The sequence below is a fragment of the Malania oleifera genome, chromosome 9 (genome assembly GCF_029873635.1).
Source record: "Malania oleifera isolate guangnan ecotype guangnan chromosome 9, ASM2987363v1, whole genome shotgun sequence".
NCBI classification, from domain to species: Eukaryota; Viridiplantae; Streptophyta; class Magnoliopsida; order Santalales; family Ximeniaceae; genus Malania; species Malania oleifera.
This window is the reverse complement of record NC_080425.1, coordinates 60,439,011-60,454,477: the sequence shown is the minus strand read 5'-3', so window position 1 is coordinate 60,454,477 and position 15,467 is coordinate 60,439,011.

Sequence of the window (15,467 nt, the reverse complement as noted above, 5' to 3'; positions counted from 1 at the left end):
CCCAACCATTACAATAAAAACGCTTTTGTATATATGAAAACGTTTCTAAATACAAGCATGGATGTACAAACTAAGCTCATAAATATATGCATTCTCTTATGATATGATTTATGCTCAGTAGAGTAAGTGTGTTTTTTTAAATAAATATTCTAATCTTTGAAGAAAGATGTATATGATAAAATGCTCCAAAGATTTGAACCCTGATAAAATATTCTCCTAAAAATATATTTCAAATGCACCGGAGAATCAAGGGTTTGTTCTAAAAGTATTTTTCCAGAAACTAATATGTAAGATCTTTGATATTATATAAAACATGCAATAAAAGCTTCAAAGATCAAATGTAAAACAAATATTTTCTCCAATGAAGATTTGCAATAATATTGTTTGGCGAAGATAAGATTTATACTTAAAACATTTTTGCAATAATCATACTTTAAAAATAATCAGCCCAATAAACAATACTCTCTTAAAAAGAATGTTTTTAACCAAAGAGTGAAAGAGAGTTTGGAGAGTATGAAAATATTTGACCCCAAAATGATTTTTCAAGTAAAAGAGTATGTGGGAGAACTTTGATTAGTGAAAATATTTGAGAGAAAAATTAGGCTAATCAAAGTTGCCAATCTGGAATTATGAGGGGGTATTTATAGAATTTTTGGAAAATCTGACCATTGGGGACACGTTCGGTATTTTGGAAAAGATTAATTAAATTTTAATGACATTTTAAAGCTTTTTTTTTTTAAAAAAAAATTCAAACTCGAGAGCACTGGTCGACCGAAGGAAGTTCAGTTGACCGAGTTGTGCTGAGTTCGGTCGACCAGGAATAAAGTGAACTAGGAGTTCGGTCGACCGGACATTGAGTATCTAGGGGCAATTTTCTTTTTAGCGTGGTTCAATCGACCGGGAACCTTTTGAACTAGCTAGTTCGGTCAACCAGACCGTTGAGTTCCACACGTGGGAACTCGGTCAACCAGGGTGTTGGCATGCAATCTGGGCATGGTCGACCGTACGGTCAAATAGTTGACTCCTAGGGAGTTCGGTCGACTAGGTGAAAATGAATTGGATAAGTTCGATCGACTGGGCTGTGGTCAATTTGTTGACCCAACACTGGTTCGGTCGACTAGGAGGATTTTGTACTAACAAGTACAGTCGACCGAACATGAATTTTTCATACATTTTGGTTCTTTTTCTCTTATAAAATTTACCCTATTCATGTGATAACTAAAGCATATAGGGAAAATTTTTATGAAATATTCAGTGACCTAAGTTAGTATAAGGCCTTTGAAAAATAACCCTAAAAATCCGGCATCGATTGACCTTCAGTCGACCAAAGGGAGCCCTAAGGTCATTCAGTCTCTATGGTCATTCTATGGTTATCTGAGCATTTAAAACATATCATGTAGATGCATACATTATTACAGACCAGAGATATAAAAAATTAAATGCAATTACATAAAATAAACATTTTCTTCGTCTTTTTGCTCTTCTAACTTCATGGAATGTGCTTGATCGTATAGTCTTTAAGTCCTACAAGCTTTCATCGTCGTTTCCTTATGTGTGTGTTAAATTAATGGACCCGTTCACATGCTAAATACACACATAAGAAATATATGCTTTGTTAGCATCAAAATAGGGATCGGACTCAAAAAGTCAACAGAATTGACACAAATAAAACACAAAGTTAAAACTCCAAAGTCTCGAACATGATAAAGAATTGCAAGGGATGATCCACCATATAAAATTTGGGTCCATCAACTATAAAAATTTCACAAAAATAAAAAGAGAAAATTTAATTTAAATGGACTTAATAATGTGGATTCCATAAATTCAATCATTAATATAATAGCACATCAATTTTGAATTTAAAATCCTACACATGCAAATTAGGGGTCAAAGATACTCACCACCTTAAGATTTGACAAAAAAATAGAGACCTTGCTCCCAAGCATAAGCTCAGGTGGTAAGGTTTTGCATCAAATGGCCTTGGACAAAGGTGAAGTCTGGGGTTCGAACCCTGCTGCCTACAGCACACATCCGCGATTTACCTCCAATGTGTTGATCGAGGGCATGGCTGGCGTAGGTGTGAAATTAGTCTGGTACGTAAGTCCAGGACACTCAACGATATCAAAAAAAGAAAAAAAGAAAAAAAACATAGACCTTGATTGAAATTTTAAAAATTTCATAAACCTTCCTAACTTTTCAAAATTGACAGACCTTTGTTAAGCTTTGTCAAAAAATATATATACTTTTCCTAAAAAAAATTATCATTTTACAAAAATTATCATTTTACAAAATATAAGGGTAAGACACTATATATACTGAATATCTAAACCCTACAACTGAAGTTAGACACACAAGAAAGAGAAGAACACACCTTGTTGAAAGAACATTGAAAATTTGCTCCTATTGCTATACGATTGCCTACACTTCAATCTCTAATCTTCGAGCTTGGGCAAATCAACTCAGATTCTCAAAGGGAACTTGTTTACTTAACTGTACTTCAATCTACTATTGAGGTTTGATCTTTCAAGTTACTATTCTTAAGAACTTCTCATCTCATCCCATTACGTGCTCTTAACTATCATTAGAAAAGTTTTGATCTTGAGTGAGCATATTCGTATAAAAATTGATTTTTGAAAAAATCATTACTAGATAAAGTTTATTTAACTTGGTTGATTGATTTTTGATTCAAGAGTATATAAATATACATATATATATCATTCATTGAGCTTATTATTGAAAACCCTATTTTGATTAAAAGGTTGATCTTGAAAGTGCCTATACATATACATAGTAATTCTAAACAAGATCATTACTTGATTTAAGTTGTGCGATTAATTGAAAGGTTTGTTTTAAGTGTGTGTTTTATAAAGGATCTATATTTTAAATATATTTTAACGCTTGATTAAATATCCTTGGTACTTATAACTATATATTTTTGAGGGATAATTTCTAAAAAGCAATATACTCAGTTTGTGATTGAATACTTGAAAGAAAAACTTTGTGATTTTGATTGATTTAATATTCAAGACAAAGATTTTGTTAACAAGTTCACTTCAAATATATTTGTGCATTTTTGCAAAGTGAACTAAGAACCCTAGTATACTCCAAAACATTTTAAATATATCTTTACTTGAGAGTTTTAACCAGGGATTTGTGTGTTGAAGCATATCATACATTAAAATGATTGTATCATTTTCAACATTCATGAGCTTCGAGTTATATCATATGTTAATGTATTAGAAAATTGATTTGTACTCACATGCTTTTGTTAGAAGCATTTTTGAGTGTTATTTTTCAGATTCTATTGTATACACGGTTCGATGTGTGAACCGGTGTGTGAGGAGAGAGTTGTATCTCTTGTAAGCAGCAGAGTAGGAGGAAGCTGTGCCTCTTGTAAGCAGCGGATTGTAAGGGAAGCTCCGTCCCAATTTAAGGAGCAGAGATTTAGTGAATCCTTGAGTGGTTGCTCAAGGCGAGGACGTAGGCCAAGTCGGCTGAACCTCGTAAAACTGTTGTTAGCTTTACCGTGATCCCAAGAGGGGGGGTGAATTGGTATTTTTAAAATCTATCCCCTAGGTATTCCTCCTAAGAATAGTATGTTCACAATCCTATGGTCAATCTAGTGCGAGTAATATCAGAAATTAAATAAAGAAGTTTAATCCATTACACAAGCACCAGAAAGCAGTAAAGAGAAGGGTGACACACAAATATGTTATCGAGGTTCGGCCAACTACCTACGTCCCCGTCTTGGCTAACCAGCACAAGGATTATCACAATAACTTACTCACTTAAACGGGTGGAGCGGCACCTGTACAAACCAGGTCAATTAGCACAGGGCTGACCTCAACCTTTACACCAATCCTTATCGGGCTGGATTACTGCCCCCTTAGGCCACGCCTGGAATCTCTCAGATATACAATCAAAAGGTACAATATAAGAGTGCTTTCACATAAAGCATATTTGTACCCAAATGCGCTCAATCACATATACCATAGATGATTTAAAATGTAAGCTCAGTGTGGTCTAGATAGTTCAATTCTCAAAGGTATTTTCTATCAATGTAATGCATATGTGAGAGTGTCAACAAGCAATCTTTGTATTTCAATATGTTCTCAATCAAGATGCTCAGACAAAGATATCATGCAAGTTTCAAGTATTTCAAATAGTAGAATGTGTCAATCACTTTAACTAGTGTATATGCTTGGTTTGCAAAAGCTAAGCAATCTTTGTATTGAGCAAGTGATATAAACTTAAATAAATATTTCCACAAAGATTAGTATATCAAACACAAATATCTTTCCACAAAAATGTCAATATGAATACCACAAGATATTTGAGTAAGTTTGAAAATATTTTTGCAAGCCAAAAACAAATACAAAGTTCCTAAGATATTGCAATGAGAATGCAACACTCGGAAGTTCAACACAAGTCTTCTTAGGATGGGCTTATTAGCAAAGCCTCCTAAGAATACTTAGGTTATGCTCTCGTAAGAAAAATTGATTCAAAACACTTCAAATAATGAGAGCAAACCTCTAAACAATAACACTCAATACACTTACAAATGATACAGAGAGATAAAGAAGGTAAGTTTGAGTGGATTTAGCAAGAATATGAGTAGTAAAAAATATTTTGCTCAAGAGAGAAATTTGGATTTTTGTATTTTCTAATCAACTCTTTAATTTACCCAAATGAAGGGGTATATATAGACATACCAGAATTTTTGACTGTTGGGGACCTATTAGAGATTGTTAGAAAAGTTTAATGACGTTTAAAACATTTCAACCCTGTTTAAAAATATTAACTACGTTAAAAAATTAGGTGCAACCCGAGAGGTCCGGTCGACTAGAACAAGTTCGGTAGACCAGGACTCACATGGTTCGGTCGACTAGGAGAATTTTGAACTAAGGGCTCGGTCGACCGAAAGTGGGTGATTTTTCAAATCTCTGAAGTTCGGTCGACCGGACCATTTTGAACTGGTTGGTTCGGTCGACTAGATCGTTGGGATTTCTCCCAAGGACCCTCGGTCAACCAGGAAGTTGGAGTACAAAAGTGGCTTGGTTGACCAGATGGTCAAAATGTTGACCTAGGGAGGTTTCAGTCGACCGGAGCTTTTTGAACTACCTAGTTCAGTTGACTAGGACCTTGGTCAACTGTTGACCCAGGTCCGGTTCGGTCAACCAGGCCAAAATGAACTATGTTGGCCGGTCGACCAAAAGTGCACCAAGTGTGCATTTCGGTCCCATTTTGAAACATACAAACCCTATTTAAGTGTATAACAAACACGTGTGCAAATGTGTGTGTCCTAGGATCACTTGGGGTCCAATTTTGAAGACACCGAAAAAGTCCGGTGTCGGTCAACCGAAGGGAAAATCCTAAGGTCTTTTTAAGGTCATTTCTCATTAACGGTTTGTTTGAGCTTACGTAATAAATCATACATGTGATGTGTGTGGGCTTATTACAAACCAGAGCCCTACTTACTATTACATACCAATTTTCACAAAATGAATTATATTACAATTAAGATCGATAATCGGTCTTCAAACTTTACTTGCTTTGTGCCCATCTTGATCTTAACAATCTTAGTTCCTGCACAAAACCTCAAACACCAATTAGATATATAATGAGTATTTGTCATAATCAAAACCGGGCGTGACCTATAAGGTCAACAACTGTGTTTGTCTTCTCTCTTCCCTTTACTCTTTATGTTTCAGCACTGCATTTAAATTGTGTATATTGCATGTATAGGTTGGATATCCTTACACATACATAATTGAGTAATAAGAAGTTGTTGGTAAATATATAAGAAGGGTTTAAGAGGTAAATCAGTGCCAAAGAATTTTTTAAATACCCAATTCACCCCCCTATTGGGATTACACCTGATTCAACACTTGGAAAATGGTTGAAACTGGAAATGTTAACGTGATTTTCTGAAAAATAATGGAAAGGGGATAAATGGATGTTAAAATGATTTTATGGAAACAAGGTAAACATGATATATTAGTATATGTATATATAGAGATATGTGAAATATGGGAATGATTTTATGAAATGAAGAAAATACGGAATATTGATATATGTCTACTAGAATTGACGAAATATGTGAAATGGAATATATTTTGTATGTATGTATGTATGTATGTATATATTCTTATGAGACGAAACAGGATGTGAACTGTTGGGAATACTGAAATGTGGAAATTGACATATGAATACTAATTTGTGAATAATGAATGTGAATATTGGAAATGTAAACATTGCAATGTAACAATTGCAATGTATGTATATATATGGAAGTGGAAAATGATAATATGAGAAAGTGAAATGGTGAAAAGGAATAAAAAATAAAAAAAAACCTGATGGATGGATATGTAAACCCCCAGTGATGGATTATGATATCGAGCACGGTATCGATGCAAGCGGATGAAAAGTGCAACCACATGGACTCGCAGAGTGTGTGGCGTGCTTGTGCGAATTGGCTAGAGTAGGGTTGTATATTGCCCCTTGGATTCCGGACCAGGGTATGAGGCAGGCCATTCGTTACTACAGACATGCTTATGGTATTATTTGATCTAACCAGGTCTGCCAATCGCGGTTAGATCTAGCCTTCGGGTCGCACAACCCTTACCATGGGGGGAAGCATAGCGTGGAGAAAAATCCTCAGGGCAGCTATATGTTATAGACACGACATGGTACAAGGTACTGAGGATACCCATGGGCTGGATAGTGAAAGGAAAGTGGTCATGAGTTACAAACATGGCATGGTACAAGGTACTGAGGATACTCATAGGCCTATTAAAAGAAACATGGAAAATAAAGGGAAAAAGGAAAAAAAAATAAAGAATAAGGAAATGGGAAATGAATGAATTTGAAAATATGGATAAGCTTATAAAAGCTATTGTGAATATCTATGTGATTATATGTATATACCATTATTTTCTTATATGATTAATAGTTTGAAAGAGCTTTTATTTATTATTACAACTACACTTATATTGCCACACTTTGTTAATAATTTATTCCGTCTTACTGAGATGTGTCTCACCCAAGTATTAAACTTTTTAAGAGACCGAGATCGAGCTGGTGATAGAGCTCGAAGATATAGTGGAGCAGGGACCTTGATATACAGGGTGAGTGTGTTAGTTGGGGTTGGATAACTTTTAGGGTTTTTATGTTTGGGAATGTACTTTGGATATGTGTATGGATTTGGGTGAAATATACTCTGGTATGTGTATTTTCTATGGCTTGTTTATATATGATGACTTTCGTTGCTAGGTGATTTATTTATGTTATGACCTAGTATACCCTGTACCCAATGTGGGTCGAGTTATATGCGTGGTATCAAAATTGATGACGTGGCTAATTGGTGTGGTTAAAAAAAATTAAATAAAAATATTATGAAATTCGGCGCGTTACAGTTTGATATCAGAGCCAAGGTTGGCTAGGTTTTGCATACTCTGTAAACAGCAGAATACAATACCAGAATATAGGAATGAATTTTGAGGAAATAGAAAGAGGATAAAATGTGAAATGAGTAGGAGATTGTTAAAGGATGAGGTTGGGAATTTAGGATTCTATATTGCAACCTGGAGACAGGAGTTCTGTGATTGTTTCTCTATTTTTCCTAGGGTGATAATTTCAGGAAAATCATGGACACTATCACTGGTTCTTGTTTCTGAGCGGTAGGATTGAATCTTAAATGATATTTGAGGATGATGAGATAGATGATTTTAGGAGGATGACATATGAGTTATAGATTAATGTATATATTGATTGTGAAATGGTGATAGAATTTTGAGACTGGTTGTTTCCTTTTCAGAATGGACCCTAGGGGTAGTGACACAAATACTGGGGGTGATAGAGTCGGACCTTCTAGTATGGGGGGCAGAGATTCTGAAGTAGTATTGTGCAGCGTCACCCAACAAGTGATGGTTGAGATGGCTCGAAGCTCTGGGGAGCGTAGCTGCACGATCAAGCAGTTTACGCGGATGAGACCCCCATCATTTTTTGGAGGAGTAGACCCTCTAGCAGTAGAGAACTGGGTCCAAGACATTGAGGATATGTTGGCAGTGCTTCCATATACAAATGAACAGAAAGTATTGTTTGCGACTTTTAAATTGACTGGGAAGCAAAGCGTTGGTAGAGATTAGCGGTTGATTGAGGAATAGAGATCAGACCCTATACCGGTGACGTGCAGCCGATTTAGGGATTTGTTCTTCGATCGATACTTCCCCGCCACTATCAGGAGAGCAAAGGTGGTAGAGTTCTTGCACCTGACACAGGGGTAGGTGACGGTTCAGCAGTATGTAATCCGGTTTATTGAACTATCCCAGTTCGCCCCACATCTGGCACCGGATAAGGAGAAGAAGGCGAGGAAATTTGAGGAAGGCTTGAGGTAGAATCTGTTTGAGCAGGTTATTGGCTTCAAGGCTCAAACATTTGCAGAGGTGGTTGACAGAGCTGCAGTGATTGAGAGTGACATGCAGAGGGGTACTGCAAAGCAGAGTCAGGGGAAGAGGCCGGTACCTTCAGGATTTTAAGCTGGGTCCAATAGAAGGCCTTGGAGGAGATATGACAGTAGAGGGGGATGGAGATCAGGAGGAAGATATTGAGCAGGATAGGGCATACATATGCCCCCTCCTTGCCCCCACATGTTACAGAAGATATTTGGGAGAATACCGGCTCAAGGAGATAATCTGTTATCGGTGCTATTAGACAGGGCATATGGCGAGAGACTGCCGAGCACCACCTGCGACATCATCTCCTCCGAGACCATACAGAGGAGGTCACTAGGCACCTCGTAGTGGACAACAAAGAAATGTTGCTCTGGCACGAGTTTATGCATTGACATTGATTACGCGCTAAAACTGCGTAATTAGGCATCTTAATGTGGGCATTAAGGCTTCTATTTTTAATTAAATGCCTAATTGTCCAATATTTTAACAAAGTGCCTTATTTATAATTTATGAGTTTTATTGAACAATTTATGAATTTTTGGCAATTTTTTATTGCAGAAAAATTCTCAGGAGCCAAAACCAGCACTAGTTCGTAATTCGCACATAACTTTCTCGTTTGAGCTCTGATCAAGATAATTTAAATATCTAGAGAAATATGAGAGGATTATCTACAACTTCCATGTTTTGAGTTTTGAGAGAAACTAGTTCCAGGAAGGTCAAAATTGGCCATGATCGCGGAGAAAAGAAAATTAAAAAAAAATAAAAAAAATAAAATAAAAAGACTTGATGTGACCCAGCTATGCAGGTCAGGTCGAGTTGGCTAGTCGGGTCACACCCAGCTCACTCTCATGGGTCATAGGGAAAAACCTCCCCCTCCCTATTTATCTCTTCTCATTCCTTTGTTCTAGGTGTGCCCCTGGCACCCTCTCTTTCCCTTTCCTTTCCCTTCCCCTCTTTTCTTTCCCTTTCTCTATTTTTTTTCCTTGGTCTCTCTCGACTCCTACCTTTATTTTTTCTTTCTTCTATCGCTTGGCTTCCTCTCCCCTTCCTACTCTCTTCTCTCCCTCAGCCTCTCAACTCTCTCTCGGACTCTGCAACTTTCCACAACAGCCACGACCACTCCTCTGCAACTCCAGCCGCTGCATCCCAAGACCAGAGCAGAACACCCCCTTTCCTCTTTAGGCTATCCGAACACTCTAGTCGAAAGCCCTGCAACCCGAGCACTCAGTCCAAAGCTTTTCTTTAGAAACTCCCTAGAAACAGCTAGCCGGGCTCCTACAGCAGCCAGACCAGACATCCACCAGTAGACCTTTGGCCATCCTACTACAACTCCCCGAGTTCCTCTGCTTTCTTCTCTCTCTCTCTCTCTCTCTCTCTCTCTCTTTCTCTCTCTCTCTTATTTTCTTCCATTTTTTTTCAATTGCCACTGAATAATTGTTTTACTTTATTTATTTATTTATTAAAATTATTGAAGAGTTTATTTAAATAGTTGTTCAAGTGATTTTAATTTTTTATTGAAGTTTAATTTTTTTTTCTTATTTACTTATCTTGCTCTTAATTTAAGTTGTTATTAGGTTTAAAGAATTTAGATTATTTGCTTTTTATTTATCCTTCTTTTAATTTAAATCCCATTTTATTTCTTAAAAAAATAATAAGAAAAATAATAAAAAAAGAAAATATAAAAAAAGAAAAAAAGTGTTTATGTTTTGAAGTTTTTCCAAAATTTAATATTTTTGTCGAAACTCGGTTTAGTTAGGATCGATTTTATCAAAGTTCACATTTTTATTGTGTTTCGTTATCGTTTAAGCGTTAGATTTTTGTTGTGTTTGCATTTTGATTGAAGATCGTGTTTTGATTAAAGGTTTAGTTTTTAGTGTGAGCATTTGAATCTGATTGAGTCTCCATTGCGTGTTTTAATTTCATGTTCTAAGTTACCATCTTTAGTTATCGCGTGTTTCGATGTTTCCTTAAATAGATTAGGATTTCCATTCTTGCTCTTTAATTCAATGCATGCTAGTTTTAGGATTTTAATTTGTGTGTTTATTTAATTGGTCAAAATAAGTCTCCACAATCTTGAAAACTCCCGAATCTGAATTGATTTTAGTAACGTTTTATTTTCGATTGGAAGAACGTGAAATTTAAAATTAAATGCATTCCCTAAGGAGACGATCTAACCATTGGGCTGAATATTACACGACATAACTCCTATACTAGGGATAGTTTCCGAGTGAGTCAAGTTTTTGGTGCCGTTGTCGGGGAATATCGGTCTTAGTCTCAAATTAGTGTTTTTCCCGTCATTTTAATTAGTCTTATGAAAAAAAAAAAAAAAACCAGAAAAAAAAAAATTGAGTTTTGAAAAAAAAACAACATAAATATGGCTGCACTTGCACTGCACACGATAATGGACTTTTTGCAGCTTGAATATGCCACTATATCCTCTTCCACTATTTTGCCTAATGAAGAGCTTAATTTCATGATGTAGCGCGGGAGGACTTCATTGCTACCCCAATTCTACGAGACGGAATCTGAGTGCCCTTATTAGCACTTGTTAGAGTTCGAGTTAACCTGCAATATATTTTTTTTTCTCATGTTAGAACTGATGAATCTAATAAACTGCATTTATTTCTTGCTTCGTTGCAGAATGGGGCACAGATGTGGTTTCATTCCTTAAGATCTCACTCTATCACTCATTGGGTTGATATGGAGCGCGAATTTTTGCATGCGTTTTGTCCTTTATAGAAAACTCAATTTTTGCAGGAACAGATTATTCATTTTGTGCAGTAGGGTGACGAGACATTTCAGGCTTGCTGGGAGCGATTCAAGGATTTGCTAAGTACTTGTCGACATCACGGGTTTGACTCATGGAGGTTAGCTGATTACTTTTATACTGCTCTTACCCTTGATTGCAAGCACTTTGTCCAGACCATGTGTAATGGAGAGCCCTTCAGTGAGGATCCAAATCAGGTACTATCATTTTTTGATTACCTAGCTGAATGTGTACCACAGTGGAATACACGATACAATCAGGCACCCAAGATTGTACACCCTATTAGCACAATCAGTGGTGGAGAGGCATATGAACCAACATACTACCCAGACAATCTTCTGCCTCAATACCAGCCACAATAGATCCCTCAGAGCGGTACGCCGTCAGGAATTTTTGAGGATAGCAAGACACAGATGGCGAACATGCTCCAGCAGTTCATAGAGACTCAAGTCAATCATTATAATGAATTGTGGGACACCATTAATGTGATAAGCAAGCAGTTGGACATCTTAGAAGAAGAGGAATTGCCTGTGGAACCTCAACCTGGTCCTTAAGAATACCAGCAGCCACAACAACAAAAACATAATGATCCTTTTGAGATAGTAGAGGTTGTCAACACTTTGAAAAGCAGGAAGGAAGTTCCCCAACTTGAAATGTTCATTAACAGACAATTAGTTATTTCAGCACTAGAAGTTACGGCTGAAACAGATGAATCCAAAGAAAAATCAGAGGAAACGAACCTAGACGTGAAACTGTCAGTTAATGAGGAGGTTGATACTAAATAAGGAGTACCAACTTGTGGCACCTCATACTCAGAGCTTGGTAACCATGAAACCGTCACTCCCGACTGAATTAGATGTCAAGGAGCCCAATGCTGAAACAGATTCCTGCAGTGGTAAGATGATTAGTACTCCCGATAAAGAGGGTGAGCATACTGGTGAGAGTCCTATTTTCAAGGAACCAAGTAAAACTTTTAATGCTAATGCTTTTGAAGAACTAAAGGTAATTATTCCAATAACTTTCCCTCAAACACTAGTTCGTAAAGAAGTAAATTTCCTGAAAAATATGCTAAATAATGACCATTTCTTGTTAAAACAAGAAAATCGATTTGCACACGTATTGTCTGGTATTTTGACGAGTATTAATTCATTTGAGGCTGACTTTCGTGCATGTATGAAGATTGACTCATTGTGGCGGCTCAAATTTGGAGACCTCCTAGTGCAATTTATAGACCTACACCCACCAGACAAAATTCCTCCAGAGCTTCCGCCAAATAATTATGATGTTTTTCTTTTCTTTCTTTTCATTTTATTTCACCTTATTTTATTTTTAGTTAGTTTTCAGGTCCATTTTCTTTTAGTTTAGTTTTTCTTTTCCATTACTTCGCCACTCATGTACGCCCTACTTTTTCCGTGCACCATTTTTTATTTCCCCTATGCTTTGACATTGAGGAGAATGTTCCACTTTAGTTGGGGGGTGGGGGGGAAGGGTGAGCATTCGCATGTGACTGTGCACGTATACGTACTGCGTTTTATATCATTAAAAAAATAATAAAAAAAGGAAAGAAAGAAAGGAAGAGTAGTGAGGAATTACACTGAATTATGTCATGTTTAACACTGGCTTATACCCTTCACATACTTGCGTATAACTTAAGAATTGCACACTTGAGTCATTTATCCGTAGTTTCTCTTTTTATTTATGACTCAATGAAGAATTGATTGGTAGTACACTCGCGTTAATCTGGCTATATAATTTCTTGTATCTACACGGTATTCCACGAGGCTGAATAAACACATTCACGTGATTTATTGCATTTAGGGTTGCCTGTGAGCACTAAGAGAACACCTGTGACGACTATGACACCTGGTGAGATATCCTTGAGCTATGTATCGTATTTTTGAGTGTGAAACCTAGGTCTTATAGCCTACTCAAGATGTGAAGGTTGAGCCACCCCTAGAGATAAACTTAGTTCATAGACCCTATTTGAGTTCAATTCCCATTGATGGTATGAAGATAGCAAAAGAAGTGTAATGGCTGTCCTAATTGATCATAAAAATACAGAAAATGAAGAATGAGTAGAAGAAAGAATAAGAAATAAAAATGGGCGTGAAATGAAATGCTAATGCCTGCTCCACAAAAAAAATATCACAAAAAGTCAAGGACACGACACATGTTCTCCACATATGAAGATTCTTCAACCGTTTAATGCCTTAAATGTATTCACGACAAGTTTGTGAATAAGTTGATCTAGGGTGGTCTCGGTTGGATATGACGAGTAGGTGAGAAGATGTTAGGGTGAAGGACCCGACACCTCATAACATCCTATTTTGATGTTAACAAACAAGTGAAACTTAATATATTTGTTGAGTAGTGATATTTCAGGACTCACAAGGATCAAACATACAAATGCAAGCTTATATTTCAAAGAAGGATGATCATATGAAGAAAATGATATTTTAAAGCTTAAAATGAGAGAAAGCTTAAACGTATATAAAAGCTTGAAGAAAAGTAATAAAGGCAAAAGAAAGCAAAGCAACAGAAAGATCAAAGAAATGACAAGCATGAAGACTCAAGCGCCAAGAATGTTCAAAGTATTAGAAGTTTTTATGTAAGTGCTTCATATTTTAAATATCTTTTGAAATATTGTTGAAACTCTTTAAGGGATATTTATGGACTTAGAGATCATATTTTTAAAACCTTGGAAAATGTATTTGACAAAGTTATAGCTAAATCTTTCAAATAGCAAAAGGGTTTAAAAATAAAAAATGAAAGATTTTCAGAAAATTAACTAGTTAGTCGACTGACCAAAAAACACTGAGATTGGCCAACTGACTGACAAACTATCAGAATGAATAACTGCCCAGCCGACTGATAGTTTGAACTAGAAATAGTGAGCCGACTAACAAGCCCAGCTAACTAACATTTTTAAACGTGATCGAGTCAGTCGACTGAAATTTAATTGAGTTAAATTCCAAACAGACAAAAAGGTCTTAGTCGCCTGTCTAGCTGGCTGACCCTGTATAAACACCTACCTAGTCGTCTGTTCAGCCAACTGACCCAACGGGAATTTAAATTTTGAATTTCAACGAAAAAATTCTAAAAATTAGTTTTTTTAAAATTTAAATGTTATAAAAACTTTGAGGACACTCCAAGAAACTTGGGAGACAAGGAAACTCACTCTATAAATACATGGTTTTGCAAATCAAATTATACCAAGCAATTGAAAATCAATTCTTAAAGTTGAAACTCTCACACTCTTAAAGCTCTCATGCTCTCATCTTTGCACATCTGAATTGCTGAGATTTTCTAGAAGCAACTGATCAATAATTCTCTATGTTTCTGAATTGTTGATTCCCATCTAGAAGGAAAACTTGGTGAAATCTCTTTTGAGCTTCAATTGTATTTCATATTGATATTTTGATTGAAGTATATAGTATTTGAAATTGTACTAATCCACCCTATCTGAGGGTAATTCTTTGTACTTAGATTATTGATCTTGTTCTTGTATTTTTGACGATTCTAAAGTGTTTGGATTATTGGTTAAGCGTAGGGATATCACTTAGAGAGGCGGGCTCTAGCCTAATTGAAGGAGTGACCGAGTGAGGGGATATCACTTGGAGAGGCGGACTCTAACCTACTAAAGGAGTGTGTAAATGGTGTTGTTCCGCCCGACAAAGGAATTGATATAGTGGAATCCTTTGGTGGTTTGCCAAAGGAGAGGACGTAGGCTAGAGATAAGCCGAACCTCGTAAAAATCATGGTCTCACTCTTTTTTTCTTTTGCTTTTTATCTTCAGCATATATAAACAGCGTGAATGTTTTAAATTCTTAATCATATACTATGTGGATTGGATATTAAGTAAACTTAAGCTAAATTTGTTTTTGGGATTGCGGAAACCGAAAGAAAGTATGTTGGTTGATTCATACTTTACTGAAACCGTAAGAGAGTACGTTGATTGGTGAAATACCCAAAGACTCTTTAATTGAAAATTTATTTAAGGTCTAAATTTTTGGAAAGAGTATTGGATTTTATATTACACTTTATCTTGAGAAAACAAATTTATTAACCACAAAACTTGAATCAAATTTTCATATTTACAAACAAACAAAAGTTGAATCTTACATCTTAGTTTGGATTTTGTAGTTGATTGGAAAATTGATTGGTTTGATTGATTAGGTACTTGAAAAATTGATTGATTTGATTGAGTGATTGATTACTTGATTGGTTTGGTTTGGTTTGGTTGATGG